Source organism: Canis lupus, chromosome 3 (genome assembly GCF_011100685.1).
Source record: "Canis lupus familiaris isolate Mischka breed German Shepherd chromosome 3, alternate assembly UU_Cfam_GSD_1.0, whole genome shotgun sequence".
NCBI classification, from domain to species: Eukaryota; Metazoa; Chordata; class Mammalia; order Carnivora; family Canidae; genus Canis; species Canis lupus.
Window position 1 is genome coordinate 5,730,544 of NC_049224.1, and position 20,779 is coordinate 5,751,322.

The window sequence follows — 20,779 nt, forward strand, 5'->3', positions numbered from 1 at the left end:
GGCAGGGTTGACACTGAGGGCTCGTACGTAGGCTTGGTCTTTTATTGGAAGCCAATCAGGGATCCTAAATCCTTTAGCATTACCTACTGATGTCACCATTGAGTAAGGACTAGTGCTAACATCTTTAATGGCTTACTTCTTCTTCTTTGGGGTCTGGTTATTCTTTGTTGGTCACAGATGACTGTCATAAAAAAGACACCCTCCCCGCCCACATCTGGAGCAGGGTGGTTTGGTTGGTTCCTGTATCTCTGGTTTCCTTACACCTTAGCGTTTTGGGGATTTTTGTGAGCCTACTTCTGTGGCCCCCTACCTAGCCCTGCCTAGCCCCATTTGTCCCTAACTCACCTAGAAGATATTCCTGATTTTTTATTTTCCTGAAATCCCTACATTTGACTCAATTCCTATTGATTATTTTCCCAAGACATGTAATAAATCTGTCCAAACTATTTGTCCTGGTTTTATAGACATTGCTTACCTGAGTCTCTTTGCTCTAGCTGAATAGATTTTTATTTTTTACTTTCTCCATTAAGCCAACCTAGTTTTTACGGAGCATTTATCATAGTTGTTTTCTTTGTCTGTAATGTTCTTATCATTGTTATTTGCTTACCTGGCCTTTAACTGAAATTTGGAACTCAAATTAAGGTCTATCTTGGGACGCCTCAGTGGTTCAGCGGTTGAGTGTCTGCCTTCCGCTTAGGGTGTGATCCCAGGGTCTGGGATCAAGTCCCACCTCTGGCTCTTTGCAGGGAGCCTGCTTCTCCCTCTGCCTGTGTCTCTGCTTCTCTCTCTCTGTATCTCTCATGAATAAATCAATAAAGCCTTTAAGAAAATTAAGCTCTATCTTAACTAATTTAATTTAAATTGAGCCAGAAAGAGGTTGACAAAGACACTCTCCTTGATCAAACTTTAGACAGACTTTTGAAAGCCCTCCCCTCAACTAGTCCTAGACTTTGGCCCCAGTCCTTGCTTGGCCTGCCAACCTCAGTTTTAGCAAGAATCCTGCTAAGCCAGTTTAGAGAGAATCCCTTATCTTTGATATCTGATCACCTTGTCCTGCCTTCAGCAAGAATTTTATCAGGTCAGTTAACAAGAATCCTCCTACCCTTGGCGTCTCCCCTTAGAATTTCCAATCCACTGATCCCTTTACTCTGCTCATTAGCTATAAATCCCAGCTGTCTTTTCTGATTCAGAGTTGAGCAGGATCTCTCTTCCCTGTTAGAATATTCTTATTGAATAATAATAATATTGAATAAAGTGCTACTTTTTTAAAAAGTGTTAGGATTTTTTTTAATAAAGTATAGCCACATCATTCAATCTAAACTAGTCACCAGTTACTGTCATTCCCCTCAGATTAATTTATTAATCTATGTAGCACTTACACTGCAAGTAATTTTAAAATTCTTTCCTACATTTCTGTTTTTTTATTCTTCCTTTCTTTTTCCATTCCTTTCTTATTTCATTCTTTTCCTCTTTTAATATTAGGTGTGTTTTTTTTTTTTTAATTTTTTTTTAAATTTATGATAGTCCCACAGAGAGAGAGAGAGAGAGGCAGAGACATAGGCAGAGGGAGAGGGAGAAGCAGGCTCCATGCACCAGGAGCCCGACGTGGGATTCGATCCCGGGTCTCCAGGATCGTGCCCTGGGCCAAAGGCAGGCGCTAAACTGCTGCATCACCCAGGGATCCCAGGTGTTTTTTTTTTTTTTAACTTTTTCTCCTTTCCTTTCTTCATTGCCTTTCCCCACTATAATATAAGCTTCATATAAGCAGACATATTATCTCTCTTTTAACCACTGTATCCTCGGTGATTGAAGAGCAATTGCCATGCAGCAGGCTAATAAAAACTTGTAAAATCACTCAGAGAATCATTACAAAATTCAAGTGCATATTATGATAGGGATAGAGATGAAGGAACTAGAAATTAGGACAAAGATAAGGAAATATTTCGCCACAGTAGAAGAGTCCTACACAGGACATTATAAATGATATGATGATGGACAGGAAGGGGGATGTATATGGATTTATGGTAGATGTTAACTGAATTAAAACAAGTAAGATCATGTAAGAAGGAGTAGAAATCATTAATGGTCACTCTCCAAATTAATCTAGCTTCTAATAGTATTTAAATTCACATCTTAATATGTAATAACAATGGCACATTAAATATACTTGTTTCTTTTCTCACATCTTACAAATAGAATTAATATTAAAAATACTTAGGATTTTTGACATATCTCAAAAATATTTATTTTAGGACTATTTCATTAAGTCATTCTGTTAGTCACTGATACAGATTAAGTAGCATAGAGAGATAGAGTGACTACTTATTGATCAGACATAAGCTCAGTGATATCTACTTCTTATTGGAATCACTCAAGTCCATGGTTCTATTTTCAGTTTTTTTATGTCCATGAGTACAATTTTATATGTTCTCCTGGGTGACTAAGCTCTGGGAAATTAAATGACACATGGATCTGTTATGATAACCTGTATGGCAATTTACAGATATAAAGTGAAAGTGTAACTACTGAGGACATCCAAATGTGTCTTCTCTACCCCCAAATAAATATTTAGGAAAGATACCATTTTGGAACTTTCTTACTAAAGTCAGACTCCAAATAAATAAATAAATAAATGGCCAGATTCAGAGCAAATAACAATAGTCTAAGATAGTCTGATGTATCTAGCTCCATGACAAGCCAAAAATTTTAAAAATCTGGCTTTAATAAATAAATACAAATAATCCTATTGACCAGAAAGTTAAGTTTTCATGCATTAGGTTTTATTTATTTTAAGTGTGATAAGAATATAAACAAATTATTAAGAGCATGATATGTAAATTTACACTTGATAGTCAATCTGTGTCTAGGAACTTAAAGTGCAATTATAGTTACTGAGTTTGTTTGTTTTAATGTACTGACATCTACATGTCTGAATAACTGCTTAAAATGAGATTAATCTTGTAGGGTAAATATGTACTTGAAATGCTCTTGTGGCCTAGTCAGAATTAGGTCAGGTTTGAAATGCATCTTGTTGGTGATTTGTTTTTCTGAGGCCTTTCAAAAAGACAAGGAAGGAAAGAGAGTAGACCTCAGATGTCCTATGGAGTTCCAGACAGATTTCGCTGGTGAAAATAAAGAGAGTAAAAAGCAGAGAGATCTTCAAAGTGTTCCTCTTGATTTGCTAAACTTTGGACTGTGCTTTTTTTTTTTTTTTTTTTTTTTTTCATTTTGATTCTATAAAGCATTTAGTTTCTTTCCTATTTTCAAGACATTCTAAGGCCATGTATTTACAAAACTATCACATTGCGGCCTTTTGTTTCCATTGCTTCAGTAAAATATTTTGAACCTCTCTGTTAAAGAAGAACCTTTTTATTCAAAATCTTTTTCCAAAAAAAAACTATGACTAATTCAAAAGATACAAGTTTCTTGTCTTCTATGACAGCAAATTATAAGGCAAAAATCTCTGTTCTCTTCTGTAGTCTCCTCTTGGTTGCTACAAAGAAGCTCTCTACAAGCAACGCCATGACAGTAAAATTGGTAGTCCAGCAGCAGCATTGTTTTATCTCGTGGTGCCCTGAAATCTGTGGCAAGTTAAATGGAGACTTTAATGAGTATCAATCTTTTTTAGCACTATCTTACTGTATTGGTAGATTCCTCGATCTCTTGTTAAGAGTAATGACCCTTGGTCTGACCAAATGTAGCTGAATCTGAACCCTCCACATTTGCAGGACTATACAGTAGACTAAGGAGTCAACAAAACATGGCCATAATTTGTCATGGGAATATGTAACCAGTTCATATATATCTGTTATTAATTTTTTAAACCTATTTGTTGAGTGCCTACTATATTTGAGATTGAGGGGCCTAAGATGGTAAAAGAAGGTATGTGTTCACATGGTGCTTACGATGCGACATGGAAGAGACAGAAAGATAAATTTTTAAGCAAATATGGTAATTTTCAATGGCATTAAATGTTATGAAGGTAACCAAACAAGGTTGACATGGTGAGAAAGGATGAGTGAATAGGATTAGCGACTTTAGATATGGTGACAGATAATTTTAGGCAGATACTATCTCTGAAGAGGTAACATTTGATCAGATCTGAATAAAAATGCTGACCATGTGGAAACTTGGTATCAGACATTTCATGCAAAGGGAATAGCAAGTGTAAAGGTCATAATGGATGTAAGACCTGGAAGTATTATAGATTCAGGAAAAAAAAAAAAAAGCTAATATTACTAATCTACTATAGTACACCAAGGGAAGTGTAGCAGGTGATGAGGTCTCAAAGAAAGTGAATAGCCAAGACATGTGGCATTATGCTGGGTATGTAAGGAAAGTGGAATTTTACTCTATGCACAGTGAACATTCACTAAGGAACCACAAATAGTAGAATAAGATGATCTGATATAAGGTTTCAAAAGACACACTTTTATTTTTCTCTTTTTCATTTCCTCTCTTTTATTCTTTCTATTTCTCTTACTTTCTCGATCTTTGATTAATGTGTGTGTGTGTGTGTGTGTGTGTGTGTAGGGTTATGTGTGTGTTCACCTATATAAAATCAGTCTTGCAGTGATCCATGGATCTATGAAGTTCAACCATATTGAGCACTCAGGGACTCATCAACATTTTCTTTTGACTAATGATGTGATGTGTCCCAGATGTTAAGTGAACCCATTCCCAGATGTCCTCCATATTAACCAATCTCAGATATAATGAATTGTAACTTTATAAAGTGTGTTTTTAAGATTAGTGAAGTAAATGGAGTGTCAGAGAGATTTAGTTAGGAGGTGGGAAACACATGTTTGTTTTAGGGTCACTTTTGAATATGTGTGGGGGCAATAGAGCCTTCAAACATATTTTTTAAGTCTGTTTTCACTAATGGGTTTGTGTGAGTAGCTATGGGATATTTTCAAGGGTTCTTTACAAGTGCCGATTGCCATATTACAATATGGTTCTTTTTTATAAGGAAATATACAGTTTAAAACCTTCCTTGACAAGCTTTTAGAAGTTTATCAACTCATTATTAATTTTTCATTTCCACAGACCTCTGAATGCAGCAGATTAATGTTTGTATGTATATGTGTGCACATTTGAACCATTGTGATTTAATTAAAATAGAAATATTCAAATTACAGAAATGTTGTGCTTCATTAGAAGATCAGTGCCTGAGGATACCTGCTTAGTTTCTGGTGAAAAGTTACAGTGGCTCCAGACCTCACTCAGAGAAGACCCATAGGGAGATCTGGACCATCACTTACCTAGTGAGATGATCCTCCCTCTGAGAACCCAAGGCCTCTCTTTTTTATCTACTTCATCCATCACATTTGGTGAAACACCCAAGGGCCCAGTAACAAATAGAGATTACTAACATTGCTTAAACTTTCTTGTTCTGCTTCTCTAGTTATAGATGTTAGATACACATACAAAATATGGAAGGAAATCTCAGAATTCTTAGCCACTAATTACCAATGAATCCATCTTTCATTGAAATTCTCAACTATTTTCATACATCAAAAGGAAGGATACTTATTGTCAAACTATAAGTAGGGTTTGTAGCTCCTGAGGCAAATAAGTTATAAAATTATAGGGAAGTTAAATAACATCAAACAGTGAAAAGTCAACTTAAAACATATTGCTTCTTCACTTGAGTTTTTGGACATTCTGATTTTGTTATAAAAATATATGACATGTGTCTTAATAATAATCTCTAAGCAACTCCAGAATTGTTTCTTAAAATACTATTCAGTACAAAATGAATAATTTGATTCGCAACAGGGGTTTATCTGGAAAGAAAATTCTAATAAATCTTCCATCCCACTGGGATATTTTGACAAGTGCAATAACAAAAGCTGCGGTTGGCAGTCTACAAGTGATATCTTGGCCTGTCACCGTAACTCTGACCATAGGACTTGAATTAGCTTCCACACAGTTTAATAATAAAAGCTTCTGCTTTTGACCTTTGAGGAGATGCTCATGAATAGGTAAGCACTTTTGGTTGTTTGTATTAGAAATCTTTTTTTTTATATAACTATTTCATCATTTAGGCATTGATATAACAGAATTTGTGATATTAAATGAAAATCTATTGAATGATAGTGAAAGTAGTTAATTCCTTATTTTCTTGAGAAGGTATATATAATTTAGGATTAAAAAATCTAGGTTTATTCCTTCTTCATCCTTCTCCTGAGGAAGCAGACTCCTTGAGTATAAGCAGGACAGAGGGCCTCAAACTATTTGCAGAAATGCTCTAAGGGAGAAATATAGGGAGAACATAGGAAGTCCTAACAGTGTTGACTATCTATTGGCAGAAATGTGAAGCAGCTGAAGCTCCTGGTCACTCTGCCTAATGCCCATGTTATGTTCAGTAGTGCACAATAGAGGAGGGATCATTGTGAAATTTAGGGGGCAGTGTTGCTTGCCATAATATTTGGGCACTCTAAGGCATGTAGTGAGCACAGGCTGGGGATGTTAGATGCAAAGGCTGAGGTTGTTAGGAGCACTGTGAGGAACAATCATGCCTCCTATTAATATTCAAGTAAATGCAAAGTATTTATAATTAGAAAGTGATGTTAGCTGAACATTAATATACAGTAAATTTTCCCTGAATACAACTAGTATTATATTAGATATATATTAAAAATCTAATTTGGTTAGAAAATTTTATGTTTGAAATTTGTTTTATGTTTTTGTTATATTTGGAATTTTACCAATGATTATTCACCATTGAGAATTTGGAGTTTTCAGCTTAATAAATTTGTTCCAGTCAGCATTCATAGTGATTCTACATACTGGTGCAAATATCTGATTCCTTCAGTATATGTTCTAGAATTGTCATGTTCAAGCATACATGTATAGAAATACACATTATTTCATTATTACTTAATTTTCTTCTCTGTAATGAGGAGCATGATATCAATTATTTTGAAATTATGTACTTAGGTTCCTTATTTTGTTTATGAAGTTCATTTCAGGAGAATGAAGTCTTTTTTAAAGATTTCATTTATTTATTCATGAGAGACACAGAGAGAGAGGCAGAGACACAGGCAGAGGGAGAAGCAGGCTCCTTGCAGGGAGCCCAATGTGGGACTCGATCATGGACCCTGGGATCATGACCTGAGCTAAAGTCTTAACCACTGAGCCACTCAGACATCCCAGAGAAAGACTTTTGAAACAGCATCTATGTGTATGGTAGTGTTGAGAACAAATGCTGATAGAAGTTGTGCAGGGAATAGTTACTGGAAAGAGTAAAACTACTTGGGTTGAGTCAGATGACCTGGAGGCTCTATTTTGTGGAAGTTTGTGTCTCAGAGGAGGCTTGAAATTTTAAGCACAGGACAGTCATCTGCAAAATAAGAATGAATACATATAGTATACATATCTCTTATAATTTATGAGACATACAAAGTCTGTATGTGAAAGTTACTTTCTATAAATTTTAAAGGATGGTATAAAGAGAAGCCATTCTTACTATTACTCAATAAAAATTTCTACAATGAATTTTTCCCTCTATGGGCTTATTTAATTTCTAAGATGATTAATATATTTGTCACAGACATTGGGATTAACCATGATGAAAATAACAGAACTTTCTTTATTTCTAAACAAACAATTCTAAGCCCATATTTAGTACAAGGTATTGTCCTAAGTCCAGAGGATAAAAAGAATGAGTATGTCAAATGTATTCTGCAGTTCAGTTATTTTTATCATCTGTACGTAGTTACATTTAGCTTCTATACAGAAAAATTGTGACTTGCGGTACTTCCTTTTAAGGTGAAATTTTTGACCTTTAATTAATCTGCACATTATGGTAAGAAGTTTGACTCTTTTTTTTAGAAGTTTGACTTTTAAGTAAATCATTTAGCTATATAGATAGTTGAAGATAGACATAGATGTAGACACAGATATGAATAGAGATAGATGGCTTGCTTGATCACAGTCCTTTAGGAATGACATTACTATATTACCCTCTAGGCTGAACTGCTCCACACATTCATGGAACAATACAATCCAAATGAAATACTATTTAACAAATCTAAAATCCTTTTAAAAATTGTGCTTATATTATACTATTTTAGATAGAAACTTATTTTTAATCGATATTCTTATTTTTAAACTACACAGTTTAAATGACAGATAATGCAAATAACTGGGTGTTTCATATAGTGATCAGGGCAGAAAAGACAACCCCCCAAACCCAAACCAGACTTAAAGCCTTTACAGAGGATATAATGGACCATTTTGGAACTTTTTACCCTCCTCTTACACAGAACACATGACTAAATTTCTCATGAATTCTAGAATGATGCTAATAGAGTTTCTTAAAAAATTGCAATGCAAGCAATGTTTTAGAAAATCTATGCTTTCTATTTGTCAATGAGAATGGTCAGAACTTCCTGGTGTTGCATTATTTCCACATGATTTCTGAAATGTTTATATTTTTGTTTTTATTTCATTTAATTTTATTCTATTGTATTTATTTATTTAAATCACCAATGACTCAGAACATACCAGTACAGGAATGCAGTTTAGAACAACACTACTAGCCTTTCTTTACACCAGTTTCAACTAGTCTCCAAAATGGAGTCCTTTTTCCTTTTTCCATTGTTTCTATTTCACCCATTGAATTCCCAACAGAAAAGACAAAGTATATACTACATCCTTTCTAGTCAAAATGGTGAAATCTCACTTGGACGTTAAATTTTTGAATTCAGAAAATAATTATTGAGAACCACTTTATTTAGGACAATGTTAAAAACATTGAATGAGTTGAATTGTGTCCCCCAGAAAATATATGGTGAAGTCCTTACCTTCATTACCTCAGACAGAATGTGACCTTCTTTGGAAACAGGGTAATGTAATTATTTAAGATAGAGTCATTTGGGTGAGTCATAATCCATATAACTGGTGTCCTTATAAAATGGGGGAAACTTGAGCATACAGACACAGGGAGATGCCATGTAGAGATGAAGGATGAGATTGGAGGGATGATTTTATAAGCCAAAGAATAGCAAGGATTTCCCTTCATCATCAGAAACTAAGAATGAGGCTTAGAAGAAACTTCCTTTGAGTTCTCAGAAGGAAGCAATCTTGCTGACCTGGTGATTTTGTAATTTTAACCTTTAGAAATATGAGACAATGAGAAAAAATAAGTATGAGACAAAATATTTCTATTGTTTTAAAACATCAGTTTGTAGTTCTTGGTATCATAGCCCTAGGAAAACTAATAAGAATTTTGGTACCAAAAAGCAAGGTTCTGTTGTAATAACTAAAAATATAGAAGTGGTTTTGGAATTGGGTATTAGGCAAAGGCTAGAAGAGTTTCAAAGTACATGATAGAAAATGTTTAGTTGCTTTGAAAAGACTGTGGGTAAAAATATGAATGTTAATGTCAATTCTGCTGAGGGCTCAGAGATCTGTAGAGGAAGCTTATCATCTCTAATGCATAAACATATGCATATCATTGTCTGGATGCATATATCACCATGAACAGATTGTTGCTAGAAATATGAATGTTAAAGATGCTTCTGATAAAATCTCAGAAACAAAGAAAATATTATTGGACATTGGAGGAAAGGTGATCTTTGTTATAAAGTGGCAGAGACTTGACTTGTGTGTTCTGGTGTTCATTGGTAGAAAGTAGAACTTTTAAGTGAAGTACTTGGATATGTAGTTGAGATTTCCAAGCGAAGTGTGGAAGGTACAACTTGTTTTTTTTTGGTCCTGCCCATAGTAAAATGCAAGAAAAAAGAGATAAACTAAAAAACCAAAGAAGGAATTGGTAAGCTAAAGAACGATCACTTAATGATTAGGAGAATTTTTAGCCTATCTACGTAGCTTGCTCTGGACACAGGGCCAAGGGTACAACTGAACAACGATTTGTTAAAGAGCTTAGGTGGGATTCGTAGATCCAAAAACCTTTTCAGCAAAAGCCAGGAATAGAGCTACGGTTTTCCAGGAAGGATCTATAGAGAACACTTGTATCTAGTAGTGTGAATTCCTTTGACATCCCACAGATGACTCACAAGGTTATTGAAAATGTTATACCAGCATCAACCCTGCCATCCTGGACTGTAAAGAACAGAGACTTGGCAAAATGGAGGAAGAGTGACTCCCCAGGCAGAGCCTTGGAACAGAGACCTAGGCCCACTGTATCTCCTGGCTTCTAGAGGGTGAAGCCAATGCCCAGGACTGAGGGATTGAGGCCACGCTGTAGGCTCAGAGGACAGAGCATCAGACTATAGAAAATTATTCTCAGGCCTTGAAATCTAATGGAATTTGATCTGCTTGATTTTGGACTTTCTGGGAAATTTTGGCCTCTTTTACCTTTTGTTCCTTTTAGAATTTTTTTGTTTTTTGAATGAGAATATTCGTCCTTTGTCTTTTTTACCATTGCATTTTAGAAAGTAGATAACTGGGATCCCTGGGTGGCGCAGCAGTTTGGCGCCTACCTTTGGCCCAGGGCGCGATCCTGGAGGCCCGGGATCGAATCCCATGTCGGGCTCCTGGTGTATGGAGCCTGCTTCTCCCTCTGCCTGTGTCTCTGCCTCTCTCTCTCTCTCTCTCTCTCTGTGACTATCATAAATAAATAAAAATTAAAAAAAAAAAAGAAAGTAGATAACTTGTCTGGTTTCAAAGATTTGCAAACATAGAGGAATTTTACTCTGGAATAAGTCACACCCTGTGTCCCCTATAACTAAGGTGAATTAGATCATGAGATTTGGAACTTTGAGTCGATGATATTTAGAAGAGATTTTGGATTTAGGGTTGATCATAGAATGGGTTAACATTTGGATTTAGGGTTGATCATAGAACGGGAGACATTAGGATGGATGAATCTATTTTGCATGTAGGAAAGACATGAGTTTTGGGAAACCAGAAGGAAGACTATCATGGGTTGATTTGTGTTGCCTAAAAACATGTGTTGAAGTCCTAATCCTGATTACCTCAGAATGTGACCTTATTTGGCAGATGTAATTAATTAAATTAAAATGGGGCCATTAGGGTGGGTCCTCATCCAAAATGACTGGTGTCCTTCTAAGAAGTGAGAAATTTGGATACAGACACAAGGAGAATGCCTTGTGAAGATGGAGGCAGGATTGGAGTGATGAATTTACAAAGCAAGGAATACCAAAGATTTTTGGCCATCAACAGGAGCTAGGGGAAGGGCAAATAAGAGAGTCTTCCTCAGAGGACTCAGAAAGAATCAACCCTGGCAATACCTTGATTTCAAACTTTAGTCTCTAAAACTATGTGAGGAATTGGCCTATGTAAAAGACACATTTAATAATCTGATGAATAATTTATGGTAGAATTTAACAATCACATAATTTAGAATTAACAGTTATTGTCCCAAAAGAAGAAATGAACATCTATGTAGATGTTGGAACATCACATAAGACTAAAATGATCAAGAAAATTAATCTGGAAAAACGACTGTCAGAGATCTGCAGGATGTGTTCTTCACTTAATTTTTAAAATATATTTAATTGTCATATGCATATATTACTGCAAAGTATACTGATTTTAAGTATGGAGTCTAGTAAATTTTTTGAATTTTTATCGATGTCATTGTAGATTCACATGCAGTTGCAAAATATAATACAAAGAGATACCTTATACACTTCATCCAATTTTGCCTGAATGTAACATTTTATAAAACTATAATATCATAACCAAATTATTGGCACAATCCAATGATCATATTCACTTTTCATTGGTTTTAATTATACTCGTGTGTGTGTGTGTGTGTGTTATGCTCTGTACAATTTATCATTTGGGTAGTCATGATCCTGAACACTTCCAAAACCACAAAAATCCCTTGTGTAAACATAAGTATCACTTTCCCATTCACCCCATCTGTAATCTATCACTAATCTGTCATTCTTATCTAAATTCTGTAATTTGAATGCTATTTAGATGGAATCTCATTCAATACGACTTATTGTTGTTGTTGTTGTTTTCTTCAGAACAATTCTCTCAAGATTCAGGTAATGCTTGGCTTATATCAGTGTATCTACATAATTCCTTTGTATTACTCAGCAGTATTCCATAATATCTATCTATATCTATATGTCTGTCTACCACAGTTTGTTTATTGACCTGTTTAAGGACATCTACAATGTTTCCAGTTTGGGAATACTACAAATGGAGCAATTATAAACATTAGTATACAGGTATTTGTGTAAACATAACTTTTCTTCTTTCTGGAATAAATACCCAAGTATGCAGTTGATTGGTCATGTGGCAGTTGCATCTCAAAGTCAGCTATTAGCAACCTTAATAATATCTATAACTTTAATTCCCTCTGCCATGCAATCCAACATATTCACAAATTCTGAGAATATGATGTAAACATCTTTGAGGGGCACTATTCTCCTTCGTTTTGTCTGTTTTTCTCTCTCTTTTAAAAAATTATTTTATTTTATTCATTAATTTATTATTATTTATTATTTCATTTTATTCATTAATTTATTTTAAGTTATTTTATTTATTCATGAGAGACACAGAGAGAGAGACAGAGACATAGGCAGAGGGAGAAGGAGGCTCCCTGCAGGAGCCTGATGCGGGACTCGATCCGGTATCGTGACCTGAGCTGAAGGCAGCCGCCCAACAGCTGAGCCACCCAGGCGTCCCGATTTTGTCTGTTTCTCAAGAAAGCATTTCATTTTTTTATAAAAGATTTATTGATTTGAGAGTGAGAGAGTGCAAGAGTGAGTGCAGGCTGGCGGGGCAGGGGGAGAGGGTGAGAGGATCTCAAGCAGACTCCGCCGTGAGCATGGAGCCTGATGCAGGGCTCAAGATCTCACTATCCTGAGATCACAACCTGAGCCAAAACCAAGTTGGTTGCTCAACCGACTGTACCACCCAGGTGCCTGCCCCAACTTTGCTGCAGTTGTAGTACAGATACATTAATTTGATAATAAATGACATATTTACTACGTTGAGTCTTCCAATCCATGAACATGGCCACCCTATTTATTTGAATATTTCTAAAATTCCCTTTTTAAGCATTTTGTTAAACAGGTACTGTATACATTTCAATTAATACCTAAATGTTTCATTTCACTTGGAGCAATTGCAATGGCATTGTGTTTTTGTTTTTGTTTTTAATTTTGGTTTCCACTTGTTCATTGCTAGCACACAGAAATGCAATTTTCAAAAAAATAACAGCTTTATTGGAATGTAACTCACAGAATATAAAATTCACACTTCAAACTATACAGTTCAGTGGGTATTAATATGTTCATAGACTTACATAACTATTACCACTATGTAATGTTAGAACACTTTTATCATCCCCAAAGGAATCCCATACCCTTTAAACAGTTAATCCCTGCTCCCACCCCTACTCACAACATATGGCAACCACTAATAGGTTTTTGTATCTCTGGATTTTTCCCAGTCTGGAAATTTCATATAAAATGAATCATACAATATATGCTTTTTTTGTATTGCATTTTTGACTTATCATGTCAGGGTATAATATGGATTAATATTTCATTTCTTCTTATTCAAATAATATTTCATTCAATGTATCACAATGGGGCCATTCATGTGCTGATAGACATATTTCCGACTAGGAATAATACTGCTAGGAACAATTGTTTACCAGTGTTTGTCTTGACATATATTTTCACTTTTCTTGAACATATAACTGGGTCACATTGTAACTCTATGTATAACTCTTTTATTGTCAAATCAAAAAAAGGATTTATTTTCTCTAATGGAAGTGTTTTGACTTTAGTCATGCTTTTTCTGAATCTATTGAGTTGATAATATGGTTTTCCCTTTCATTCTTTCAGTATGGCTTATTATACTACCCTATTTTCAAATGTTAAATTGACCTTGAAATCTGGGAACAAACCCTGCTTGATCATGACATATTATTCTTTTTATATATTGTGGGATTATTTTACATTGTATTTTCTCAAGCATTTCTGGATGTATGCTTATGAGTGATATTGGTCTATAATAATCTTTTTCCAAATTAACTTTTTTAGATTTTGATTTATGGTCTTGTAAAATGAGATTCTTTCTTCTATATTATCTGAATGAGTTCCTGTAAGTTAGTGTTATTTCTTCTTGTGTGTACTTGTCAGAATGTACTACCAGTTATTTAAAACTTTTTTAATGGAAAATTTTGAAATTTGTACATTAAATTTATTTAATTTGGGGGCATTATATTTTATATATCTTATTATTTCAGTTTGATGGTTTTGCTTTAACATAAATTTGTCTATCTCAGTTGTCTCATTTTTTGAGGAAAAATGTTAATAATATATGTTATTTATTTTTTCAGTGTCTGTAGAACCTTCACTTTTGTCTTTGATATTGATGCTGGGAATTATGTTTTCTTTTTTTCTAATCAGTCTTGCTAAGAGTTACTGTTTTTAAAAGACCTTGTGAAGACATGCTTTTGTCTTTGGAGATTGTCATTATTTGCTTATTTCCTCTTTCATGATTTATTCTTGCATATTTATTATTTGCATTTTTACTAACAGGGAGTTAATTTGCTCTACTTTGAGGGTTGGATTTTAAACATTTGTTTAATTTAAATTCAGGTCACCTTTGCTTTTTAATAAATTGAAGATAATTTTAATCCCCTATCTCCAATAGGGTCCGAAACTAAATACTTTAAGTCTGTTAGAGTTCTGATTTGAGTCTACCAGACTTGGAAATTGTGAGATCACTTGTACATAAGACCTCCAGCATACTGTTATCAAGACTGGACATTTAAATGCACACAAGGACCTCCTTTTGCCAAGGGTCCCAGATTCAGAACACCTGGCTACACAACCACTTAGTAAGATGAAATGTGATGTAGGCTACATTAGCATGGATTTGGTGAAAGAATTTAATGTCATAATTGAAGCTGTATTCTTGCTAATCAATTTTGGATTTACCTGTGCCATCATGTTAGGAATTGGGTAGGCAACAACGAGACAGTTAAGAGTTAAATTTCCCTGGCAGGATTTAGTAATTATAGATATTGATTACTTTAAAACATCATTGAGCTGACAGGATAAGAAAAGCCCACTTGTCTCACTGTTTGGTCCCTTTATTTCTCACAAGATGGATGAGTTAATAAACAGGGAGCAAGCACTCCCATAAATTCAGCATCTGTAATATTTGTCACCTTCGGAATTACTTGGATGAGAGGAACATCCTTTATATGAATCCACGGGAGAGAACTAGCAGACTTTCCCTAGAATCTGTATTCCACACTGTGATTAATACTATGTTTATGTTTAAAAAAAGACAGTATCATTAGGCAAAATGCAGTGAGAAAGATCCATGTTTCCCAAACATGCATCCCAAACATACTAAGGATCTTTGCACAGGCTATGTGTTGCTCTGTAGCATGGTTTTGTTACTTCTTATTCTTAGTAGCATAGCTTATGAGTAAGAAGTTGGACGGCGTATTATAGACCCAGATACCGACAATTTCTTGCTAGGAAGCCTAACATACTTTGTCTCCAACTTAGAAATAGAACTAATGGATATTTTTGTTTTTTATTTTTTTTCTAATGGATATTTTTAGTGTTAACATAAATATCAACTATTTAAATTCCCTTACTTTAAAATGGAGGGAACTGAGACTTAGAGAGGACATCGGACTTTTCCAAGGCTACGTGAATGAATATTCAATAGCAGAGCCTCCTAAATACTCCCATCCAAGTGTAGAGGAATTAAACTTATTTAGTAAATCATGGAGGGTCTATTCAGACATTACATGGCCCACTTTTTCTTTTCTATTTTATAAAAATGTGGTAATTATATGTATCTAAATTTGATTTAGTCTGTGAATGAAGTACTTTTTTTTAAGGAAGTAAATGTCCATGCTTCTTCACATTTGGAATTGAAAATTTTGAAAAATACGTAGAGGACATAAGGAGGGTTTGGTGTTCTAAAATGTGTGCTGAGTTCATAGAAATCTTAATGTAGATAAAAAAATGAATATTGTTCAACTGATATGAGTTTTTTAAATAACAAAGAACCAGAATTATTAGCCTATAATTATGTCCATCATAAGGTGGACTGATTTAGCATTTAAACCTAAATATTTATTCTACAAGATTTGGCATATTATTGACTTCTTGTTTACTTGATGCATGTCTAGAGTCTCTTTTTCAAGTCAGATTATTGTAAAACCAGATTTCCAGACATACTTAATATGGAGCTTTATGGTTCCATTTGACTGGTCATTGGTGAAATCCTTTCGGGAGTCAGTGAGCATGGCAATCAATGTCAATCTTTATTACCAGAATGACTGTTAAGAGTAGTGGACATGTGTAATGGCAGGAGTTTTGTGCAGTGTGTATTTTTACTATTTTGTAATTTGAGATTTTATTATCCCTTTTTAAGAAGAGGCCTGAAGGGTAAACATAGTTACTTTAGGGTCTACATAATTCTAATTTAATTGGTCAATATTTGTCATAAAAATAATCAAATTTTAGTTATTAGAATGCCTCATCAAATATAAAAGGGAAAGTCATGACTTCATTTAAAGGCAATTTTTTGGCCTCCCCCAGTATCTCTTTCTGACTTGCTTAGGTTAGAAATACTCAGTACAGAGAGAAGAGGTATGATCAGCATCTTCTTTGTACTGTGTTCCTTTGTCACCCTTTCCTCTGCTGTGCTTCTGACTCTTCTAAAATCTCACATAGGAAATAGGCAGAGAGAATAATTAACATAAAGGAGCAAATAAGTTCTTTTCTAAGTAGTCAAGGAAATATGGGATTTTGTGAATGTTTAAAGATAGCTTTTCACTTTTTATGACCACATTTGTTAATAAACAAGACTAAAACCAAGAAATCCAGTTTTAGGAAACTAAAAAAAAGTGATCATACTCTGCACTGAGACAAGAGATATTTACAAGATCAAACCAACAGAAATTTGAAGTTGATAAATGGGAAGTATGCTTTTTAGGAATCTGGCTTTTGTGACTGGATTATTTCTGGAAGTGTAAATTGTGGCATATATGGAAAGAAAAAACTGGATAATGAGGCATTTTCTTAGGTATTTTATTTTTCTGGTGATTCTGACCACCAGAATAATAAGCATAGTATGTGCTTGACTTCTCCCTTGGCAACACATACATCTGTTTAAGTAGTTAGAGGTGGGTGGGAAAGGGGGTTTGTTGTAATAAATAAGAAAAAAAATATAATTACATGGAATAAATGGATTCACATTAATAGGATGAGAACTTGGAAGAGTAGGTTTATTATGAATTGTTGAGTGAGGAAGTGTTTCTCTATTTGTATGGCCTTGTACCTTTTACACTTTCCCTGAGTAACTTCTGTCTCCTGAAATGCTATTTTCTTTTTCATTGCTGTGGAGCTGGACGAGGTGAAGATGGAGGGCAGTGGTAGGGATGTTACTTATCCTTGGCTCTTTCTAATGGGAGAGACAACTGCTACACTGAGGCCAAAATGACATCTATTCCCTTATTAGGCAGATATATGAATGTAGTGATGGTAACATCCCTTGTATGTCTTCATCAGCATAAGCAATTACATTACAACTAGTTCATGCTCACACTTCTATAGGTCACAAGAAAAATTTTAATTCATTTTATATTGCCTAATGAATTCAGTTATTAAATTAACGTTGTTAAAGAAAATCAGCTTTAATTTTATTTACTTAAAAAAAATCTTGGCTTCAACATAAATGATCGTATTCTTGAAATGTGGTTATTTATGTACTAGTCATAGTTTATTCTTTCTATTATATATCAAAATACATTGACAGCTCTTAAAAGTTTTAAATATCCCTCTGTATGCCTCTGAAATCATCTTATGTACTCATCCTTTGAAACAGTATTCTAGTTTGGAAGAGATGACCATTAAGCTTCATTACAGCCACAAGATTTCACAGTTTCTTAAAATTTACATTATATATGTACTTCTATTTGTACATTTTATGTATTCATATTTTGATATTTATGAGCATAATTATGTATGGCATATGTGATATTGGTGATTAATATTTAGGTCTGAGCATGGTTGCCACTGTAACAGTGTTGGTAATAAAAATATATCTATTTCCTCTCATATAAACTGGTATAAAACTAGCTTGGCAACACTTCACTGCTTTATAAATTAAGCCCAGTGGGTATTGCTGCTTTAAGCAATGTCTTCACAGGGTAAGATGTATTGTAGTCAAAGTTTGTTAACCCTTAAGAAAATAAATTTACTCACCAATAGTTTCAATTTTTTTTTTTTTTTTTTTTTTGGTTGTAGGGTCTTTGAAGATCGGCTGCTTCCCATCTTCCAGCCTTATCTCTCTCTCTCTCACTTCTACTTGATATTACAGATATGCGAGTTTGCTCTGAATTTTCTAAACCTTCACTTGGTTTTAATTCTCATTATCTTTCCATTTGGCTGAAAATATCCCGTGCACTCATATGCACAATTCCCACTCGTTCCACAGTGGGATACCTCTCAAACTATCTTCTAAGCAGCCAAGCTATGTGTTGTACCAAAGGTACTAAATGTAGGAAACAATGCACTAAATGTCACTAGGTATTTCCAAATCTCTGTCTGCTTTCCCTTTTGTAACAAGTAACCCACTTGTAATTGTTCAATGTCTATTTCACTGGATGTTTTATTGACCATATTTTGGTTTACATTCTGTGACCTTAACATATGTACAGATTTTTATACCATCATCACAATCAAGATAACAAAAGTCCTTGCTGTGCAAAGAACTTCTTGCTATTTCTAGAGAATCTCACTACCCCCAACGCCCGTCTCCCTGCAACTACTGATTTCTTCTTCAGAGCTACCATTTCTATTTGAGAATGACATATGAATGGAGTCAGTCCAGTATATACATTTTTGAAACAGGCTTCTTTCACTTAGGATAGTGCCTTTGAGATTCATGTGTGTCATTGCCTGTATTGAGAGGTCATTCCATTTTTATTGCTCAGTATTATTGTGTAAAATGGTTGTAGCACAATTTGTTCATTCACCTATGGAAGGACAGTAGGGTTGTTTTTCAGTTTTAGTAGTGACTAATAGTGGTGTTGTTGCTTTCCCTACTGTCAATACCCAGAAGTGTGATTACTGGGTCATATGGTAGACACATGTTTAACTCTCTAAGAGACTTCCTAATGGTTTTCCAGGGTGGGCTTGCTGTGTTGCCCTCCTACCAGTCCAGCATAAGAGTTCCTCTCAACTCTTTGGTAGTCTTGCTGTGTTCAACGTTAGCCATTCCAGCAGGTACACAGTGGTATGTCACTGTGGCTTAATTTTGCATTTTCCTCACGACTGAGGGTGTCACATATCTTTTTATGTGTTTAGTTGCCATATATATATCCTATTTGATAAAGTCCCCCCCCTCCCTTTTTTAAAAAAAACTGGGTTGTTTCTGTTCTTAGTCTTTAGTCTTGAGAGTTCTTTAAATTGTTTGAATATAAATTCTTTGCGGGTATATGGTGTACAAATAGTTTTCCCACTCTGTGGCTTCATATTTTCATTTTCTTAGGAAACGTCTATGTCAAAGCAAAACTTTGGAGCATTTAAATAAACTTTTTACTGTAGAATAGTTTTAGATTTCAAAAAAATTTACAAATATATTACGGAGAATCCATATATATCCAGCCTATAGTTTTCTCTGCCATTAACAGCTTATGCTAATATAGTACATTTGTCAAAATTAATGAACCAATATTGATACTTTCTTAACTAAAGCCCATACTTTATTCAGGTATTATTAGCTTTTCCTTTCTTTCCTCCTTCTTTTGCTCTTCTAAAATCTCATCGAAGACACCACCTTATATTTAGCTGTCATGTCTTCTTAGGCTCTCTTGGTTGATGGTTTCTTAGAATCTCATTGATTTTGATATCCATAACAGTTTTGAAGAGTACTGGTCACATATCTCATAGAATACCCTTCAGTTGGGATTCTTCTGAACTTTTATCATGATTACATTAAGATTATTACTTGAGTAGGAAAACTAGAGGTAAAGTATCATTCCCATCCTATCACAAGAGCACGCATTATCAACTTGAGTTATTTTCATATTAACATGGACCAACTAGCTGAGATATTGTTTATCTGGTTCCTCTTATGTAAAGTTATTCTTTTACCTTCTTTACTACTGTACCTTTGCGAAAATGTCACTATATGCAGTCCGCATTCAAGGAGTGGGTAGTTTCATCCGACCTCATTGAGGGCAAAATATCTACATATATTATTTGGAAGTCTTCTGCATGGAATATTTGTCTATTCTCCTTTATACTTGTATTTATCTGTATAATTATCTATCAGTATAGACTGCTAGATATTTATTTTACACCTAGAGCTTTAAACCAACACTTTATTTATTTTCTAGGTCAAATTTTTCACTTTGGCCAATGGGTGCTCTTTAATTTGGCTCCTATGTCCTTTTAACACATACCCATCATTTGGGGATTTAGCAATGATTATAAAATAAAAAAGTTCTGCCTCACTATGTTCTTTCAGGTTCTTTTTTCCTCTTTCCCTAATTATAAGACAGTGGTCAGTGTGTGCCAAGGATAGTGGCCATTTGCATCCATTTACTCAAATTTTTATTCCATTTCATAGATGAGGACACATAATAAAGTAAGGCAGAGAAAGAACAGTGTGCCCAAATGCATTTCAAAAGGTTAGCAGGTGATTGCATTGATAATAGTAGTGAAGTAATGGCTAGGATGAAAAGTAAGGGAGGATGGATTTTGACGTGGTGCACAAGAAGTGTCTAATATGTTCTTGCTGACCAACATCGTATATTCATTTCCTACACTTGTTT

General features: G+C 34.6%; 1 long non-coding RNA gene across 1 annotated transcript in view; it reads left to right on the forward strand.

Moving 5' to 3' along the window:
- The window catches only part of LOC102156808, a 59,326-nt gene that overhangs the window by 453 nt on the left and 38,094 nt on the right, over nucleotides 1-20,779 (forward strand). The gene's annotated exons all lie outside the window — the stretch shown is intronic.